General features: G+C 44.8%; 1 long non-coding RNA gene across 1 annotated transcript; it reads right to left on the bottom strand.

Annotated features, from left to right (window-relative positions):
• Nucleotides 1-2,407: 2,407 nt before the first annotated feature.
• On the bottom strand, nucleotides 2,408-6,595 carry LOC139079398 (uncharacterized). Its single transcript, XR_011533009.1, has 5 exons — nucleotides 6,460-6,595; nucleotides 5,714-5,782; nucleotides 3,831-3,923; nucleotides 2,791-3,051; nucleotides 2,408-2,674 (listed from the first exon to the last, which is right to left on the bottom strand). It is a non-coding gene; the product is annotated as an uncharacterized lncRNA (long non-coding RNA).
• Between the last annotated feature and the right edge of the window lie 650 nt (nucleotides 6,596-7,245).

Below are 7,245 nucleotides of genomic sequence, written 5' to 3'. Positions count from 1 at the left end.
TCTGATCCAAAAATCCTACTTTACTTTGGTTCTCTGTTTTCTCCCTCTTTTAACTAAGAATGACTTTTCTTCTCTTCTCTGGAAACTGTTTCATGTGCCATGTCACCCTCCCTTTTAGTGAGGTGACACTTGAATGGTAAGAAATCTTGACACTAGAAAGTCTCGCCATACTGCTTTCTTCTTCGGGAATTTTCATGCACTTACCCAACTGAAAACACATAAGGGAGCATGTGTATGTGTGTGTGTGTCCTTTCTTCTCTTGACAACAAAAGCCTGTTTCCCAGAGCCAGCCTGGTATGTTCCCATAGTCATCACACCCCCAGGAATGTTCCTGACCAGACTCAGAATCAGGGTTGGTCCCTGAATCAGCCCTACTTAGTTCCTGCCTTTTATGGAGGAACTCTGGGCCAAAAAGACTCACAAAAACTATTATTTCTCTGTGCCCAAAGCCCAAAATCATCATTGCCGTTCTAAGTAGTCAGTAAAGCTTGTAGGAGACGTTTGGTTAAATGTGGCGGATTGAATGTGTATTTACCTCCACTGGCTGCCAAATGCCACAAAAATGATAGTAAAGAGGGAATAAAATATATAAACCCACAAGGAAGAGAAATTACAGTAATTAAATGGACTAGTGAGAACTGTCTTAGCAGGGCTGAGAAAAACCAAAGCTGGTGGGGGGGTGGGGGGGGAATCCTGAAGGAAACTGCTCTGGACTACAGAAGACTCGAGAACTGGAGATGCCTGGGAACTCTTAAAGAAGGAGTCTTCACAAGCATGAAAACAAGGATTTTATCAAAGTCTGTTAATGCAGAGTTTCTACTCTCTACTGCTGCATTAAAACCTACCCCAAACTTAATGGTTTCAAACAACCATATTGTTTTGCTCACAGTTTTATGGGTCAGGAATTAAGGAAGGGCTCAGCTGGCTGGATCATCCCTGGTCCTTGTAGCATCAGCTGGAGCAGCTGCAGTAGGAGGATCCACTTCCAAGAGAGCTTCGTCACTCACATTCTGGCACCTAAGTGGTCCTTGGCCCCGCTCTTCTGTCTCTCGCTCTTCTCTCTCTCTTGCTCTCTCTGTTCCCCCTACCCCAACCCTGCCCGAGGCAGTCTCCTTCTTCAGAAACTTCCACATGGTTTGGTCTTCTCATAGCACAGTGGCCCCAGGATAGTTGTCCTTCTTACATGGATAGAGTGGCTTCCAAGACACAGGAAGCAGAAGCTGGCAGACTAGTTAAAGACCAAGCCCAGTACCGGGGCAGCATCACTTCCACTGCATTCTATTGGTTAAAGCAGCCCCGGGCTCCATCAGATGCAGTGGAGTAGAGAAATAGACTCACCTCTTGATGAGAGAGGGCATAGTCACATTGGAAGAAGACCAGCCTAAGGGGAGAAAACCTACAGATATTGTCCTTCTGAGGACCCTAATGAAGAAGCCCATTACAGTTACTCAACAGTTCAGACTGCCTTACAGTGACCCCTTCCCACACACACAGAGCTTGCAATCAGCATTTTTTTTACATTCAGTGTCCCACACTTTAATAGGAGCTAATAGCCATGGATCACCAGACGGTTGAGGAAAGCTCCTAACATGAAAGGACGAGAGCCAAACAAACAAAAAGAAGTTAAGGGGGCCGGCCCTGTGGCTGAGTGGTTAAGTCCGCGCGCTCCGCTTTGGCGACCCGGGGTCCCGCCGGTTCGGATCCTGGGCGCCGACATGGCACCGCTTGTCAGGCCACGCGGAGGCGGCATCCCACATGCCACAACTAGAAGGACCCACAACTAAAAATATACAACTATGTACTGGGGGGATTTGGGAGAAAAAGCAGGGGGAAAAAAAGAGACTGGCAACAGTTGTTAGCTCAGGTGCCAATCTTTAAGAAAAAAAAAGTTAGCAGTTTGAGACCACAGACACAATCCATGGAGACAGAGCCAATTTTGCATCCATTAGAGGAAAGAAGGATGCTGTTTTTTAAGAAAGTTCATTTTGGGGCCTGGCCCCGTGGCCAAGTGGTCAAGTTCTCGCGCTCCGCTTCCGCTGCCCAGGGTTTCGCTGGTTCGGATCCTGGGCGCGGACATGGCACCACTCGTCAGGCCACGGTGAGGCGGCATCCCACATGCCACAACTAGGAGGACCCACAACTAAAAATACACAACTATGTACTGGGGGGCTTTGGGGAGAAGAGGAAGAAAAAGAAAAAAATGAAGAAGATTGGCAACAGTTGTTAGCTCAGGGGCCAATCTTTAAAAAAAGAAAGTTCATTTTCTTCAGCTATAAAGTTATGTTTAAAAACTAAAATAATTCAACAGACATTTAAAAATAACTCTTCAGAAGCAAACATTTTCAGCTCTTTGGGCTATTATTTATGAGTTACCTCCATATTTCTAACTAATGTGATCATACTAATATTTCTTGGTATTTCAATTTTAGATCTCATTTATTAACCTCCTTAAATAAAAAGAGAATTTAGCTCTTTTACATGAGACTAGTAGTGCGTGTTACAGGAAACTGTCCCGCCGAGTGTTCGTACTAGAGAACGGTTTGTTCACTTACTGCTGCCCGGCGTTGGTAAGACAGGAATTGTCCATCCAACTTGGAGCATGAACGCTGCTGGGGGAAGCTTAGCTGAGCCGCGCCACTGCAGCCAAGAATTTATGTAGAAATAAAGAGACCTTCTGAAAGAGAAAAACAAATTCCAATCCCTCCGCTCTGAGATGTGAAGTTGTTAAAATCTGTCTGGGGGAAGAGGGTGGCCCCTTACTGAAACTAGATGGCAGTAAAGGACACCAACCTTCCTGAAAGAAGCCCTCTGTGGGAGTGGGAGGTTAAACCAGACAGAAGAAAGACAGGAAAGCAGTCTGTGCATGAGAAGGCGCAGGGTCGGGGTCTCGCGTGGAGGCCGCTCACTGTCTGCCACAGTGCCTTCCTCGTCCGTGGGGCAGCCGATGCTATCGCTGCTCTTCCTGACCTTCTCAGAACAGACTCGAGAACTGCGCATCAATAGATCACGCTGTGGGCAGCTGAGAAAGAGGAGGGCAAGTTGACAGGAGCCCTAGGTTTGGGGAAAGGGAGGAATACAAAATAAAAGGGGGAGCGGTTAGGCCGAAAGTATCACAGAGGAAGAACCCTGCTGCTTTCCGGGAGCTCGGCATACACAGCGATACTTTCCCAGAAAGAGTTCTTTTGGTCCCAAACTCCAGGCAAGTGATAAATGATAAATGGCCCCTCCAAGCATTTTGAGAGCAGAAAGCAGAGGAATCATTGATGTCTTTGACCATGAAGCTCAAGGAGAGAGCAATGTGAGGAAAAAATCAAGAGGAAGATTCGAGTTCCTTGTCTCCAACCCGCAGGAAGATTTGACCAGTGCTTGATGGAGTGGGGATTGGGGTGGGTAATTAAATAAGAATATTCCTAACGCTGTAATTAGTTATGGTACACCTACGTTAATTAAGTATAAAGTATACAATTCACTCATTGTAATTTGGTATCTTTTCAACAAATTGACACTTTTCACAATTCCTTAAAAGAATCCTTTCAACTGTTGCTAAAATGGAAATTCCTGAGGCTAGGCACGCTACCCTGACCATCTGAAGCCATCTTCTTGTTGGTAAGCAGAAATAACTGCATGCTCCTTCAGTCCACCAATTATCCAAATACCAAATGTATAGGTGGCCTTCAGAACCGAGCCTTGAATATTGCCATATGTATAAACTGAGGACGTTTTGTTATAAGCAACTGAAACCAAGTCTGGCTAACTTAAGACCAAAAGAGCTTTCAGGGGAGGATGCGGCAAGAGCTCACAGAATCATAAGAACTGACGAACAAGCAGACCTCAGGAAGAACAGATGCCTGGCACCTCCTGCAGGAGTTCGAGGTTCTCCTCTGAGGTACGTCCCACCAGTGACTGCTCCATTCGCTCTCTGCCTGTAGAGAGATGCAGATTCCTGAGGGCGTTGGGGGACAGGAATCTGACCAGGTAGCTGAGCCACGTGGCCAAGGGCAGGTGGTTCAGGGAGAGTGTTGGGGGTGTGTGGTTGTTAGCAGAAAAGCGGGGAAAAAGAGCTTTGGACAGGAGGAAACACTAGCCCCTATCCCATACAACCCAAGTCTCATTCTTTCTCATATACTGCCTGGCTTCACTTTTAAATTCTAGATTTAGTCTCCAGGCAGAGAGTAAACCAATGTTCAATGGCTGATGTCTGAATTATACAATAATTTTCTTGAAGAGGAAAAATAGTGTAGCAGTTAAGTGCATGGGCTCCAGAGGTAGACGGCCTGGGTTCCAACCCCAGCTCGCCCTCACTCCCTGTGTGACCTTGAGCGTGTTCAAAGGATCGGTGTATCTAGTCTTTCGCAACTCTTCTGAGCTTTAGCTTCTTCTTCAGTAAAATGGAGAGACTGTTTGCCTGTGTCAGTTAAGGTGACTTTGGTGATAAATAACAAAACCCAAATAAATGAGGAAACAATGCCTTATATGACTGAAAAGTCCAGTGGTAGGAAGGCTTCAGGGGCTTAACAATTTCCCAGAATGCCCAGCTGCTTGCCATTGTCTGCTCTGTTCTTTGGAGCATGCTCATCATTCCAAGGCTGACTGCACTGTGATGACAAGATGACTGCCAGAAGCTTCTGGAATTTCATGTTTTCTCATTTATATTCAATAAATGGAGGTGTCTCTTGCCTAGGCATCTAACAAAAATCCTGACTTTCCTCACATGGGACCGTATTTGTTCACATGCCACCAGTCACTTTGGCCAGAGGGATGGATCCAAGAGTCAGGACCAAACATAAAGGAAAAGGGCAGGGCGGATTCTGAGGGGGCGACAGCAGTCCCCAAATCTATCACATTATCTCCTAAAATTGATCTGAGGACTCAGTGTGCCGACAGTGCTCAGTAGGTGTCTGGCAGGTAAGTGTTGAATGAACGGGGGATGGGGGCTGTAGCCAGAGATCTAGAGACAGACAGAACTCAAGACAGAGGTATACTCTCCAAATTAAGACCTGTAGAAGCCCTAAAAACTGAAAGGTTACAGGACAACTACCTCTAATATATACAATATTAACCCCTAAAATAAGTGTAAGGAAATCTAATAATGCTAATTTTTCACAGGATGATCATTTTGATCAGGTTTTTCATATATCAAATATCAAATTCTTTCTGAAACACTTTTGGCACCACTGCTGAAGAATGGCCAAATGTACGTACTTCATCACCTAACGCGTGTGTGTATGTGAGTGGGCAGATGAATGAAAAGATATAAATAGATTCATAAATAGTAAAGGATATATTTCAACTGCTCACATAATATTTCAAAGCCTATTTAAACGCAGATACAAGATTAATTGGTTAGACATCTATATGTTCTAAGTATCTCAAAAATGACTCATCTTCTGAAGGCAGATTATAGAATTCTCAGCCTGGAAGAGACTCCAGAAGTCATTATGCCAACCACTTTCCAGATGAGGGGATTTAGCCTGAAGAGATCCCTTAGCCAGGAGCACGCAACTGGTGAGTAGCAGAATGAAACCAGCGCCCAATGTCCTGATATCCGGCAAACACTTCTCCACGATATGACTCCACCTCCTCGGTGATACTAAATTGCTTAGCAAACAAGATCTCCACCAATGGTGCAAAGACAAACTTCCTCTCAATCTTCCCCAAGCAAATAATCACAATTTTGGGATTAGTAAAATGCAGCTAACATAGGTATTCTCACCTCTTCAAATTGTCTAGGGTGGGACAGTCGGCTTGGAAGAAAGTTTTGTTTAATGCAAGTTTCCCACGCCTGAAAAACATGGTAAGAAGTGGGATTTATTATCGTTGCTGCTGTTGGTCAATAATAGTGAGAAATGACATGTTAATCAGCAAGGGACAAATTACAGCTATCATTTCTTTTTTCGCTAGAAGGTAAATAGTTGACATGTCAATCGCGTCTACAAGGACTTACTGTTTTTCAAGGTCCTACCCTCCAGTTTGCTCTCTGAGTAAGGACCCAGCGTTAAAATAGCTCTGAAATGAAAGGCTACTCTAGATATGAAATAATCCATGGAGTAAACCCAATCTCCCGCTTTTCTTAGTGCTCTGTTATTCTCACATCCAGGATGGCCACAAATAGCTTTTTGAAACTGGACCAGGTACAGAGCTAGTCAAAGAAAACAAGAATAGACGATAAAATTTGGAAAAGTCTGCCATAGATTTTAGCATCCAAGCACACCACCAAAATCTTAAGATTCAACAGCTTAAGCAGCCTTTTCTACGACTTAAGCTGACTTCAATGAATCCTGCTTTGGTTGACATGTCAGAAAACAGTACACCAAGGGAGGGACCCACAAGGAAGAGCCTCTCCTATAGCCACGCCCACCAGCTTAGGTCAGCGGTCCCGATACTGAAAAGCTCAACAGCAACAGAAAAGAATTCCTGTGCTCTGGAGCCATCTTTCAGGGTGAGATGTTTCACTCCTACCAGAGCAAAGTGGCAGAATCCACTGAACGTTGCTTCTCCCTCCTTGTCATCAGCCTGTCCTTTAACTCAACACTGAACCCCCTTTCTGCTGTAAGACAGATACTGAATTGCCGCATTATACTCTCTGACCCTGCAGAGCCACGGTACAATATCAGAATGTCAAACTGGGTCTGAAAAGAGCTTTGTGTGGGATGAGACAAGACTCTAAAGATAGCATAGTTGCGGAATCACTTAGCGTATAACCACAAACAGCGCTGCGCTCAGCTTGCTGGGTAAAGTTGGTGCCAGAACCCCTGGTAAATCTCCGGGCTAATTGTGGAGGGTGGGAGGGTGACCTTAGAAGCAAGTTGTACTTAACAAAGAGATCAGAAGCCTAAGGGAAGAAACCCAAGTTGGAAACCCAAATAAATAAAATTTAAAATTTTCTGATTTAACAAAAGCATGCTATCATATGACAAGGTGGTTTTCCTTAGAAACAGGTGCATTTCAATTTTGTTTTTAAATATTAAATCTTCAGAGAGTTACACAATAGCTGGCAGCCTGGAAATACACTGATGTGTCCTGGCAGAATTTCAGACATAACGATTTTTTTCTTTGTAAACCTTCCATCAGTGGGAAGGCAGTCCCTGCCAAAACTAAGGAAGCCCAGCTGGAGGCTGTGAGGCTCGGCTACGCAGAGGCGGTGCGGTGCCAAGACTTCGAGGCCAAAGCGGAAACAACCACGTTGAGTTCATTCAAACGACTGAATGATCAAAGGCGTGCACGCCTTCACAAAGGCAAAAATGA

Source organism: Equus przewalskii, chromosome 25 (assembly GCF_037783145.1).
Source record: "Equus przewalskii isolate Varuska chromosome 25, EquPr2, whole genome shotgun sequence".
NCBI lineage: Eukaryota > Metazoa > Chordata > Mammalia > Perissodactyla > Equidae > Equus > Equus przewalskii.
Note: the sequence above shows the minus strand (reverse complement) of the source record. Positions and strands in the feature narration are given on the sequence as shown.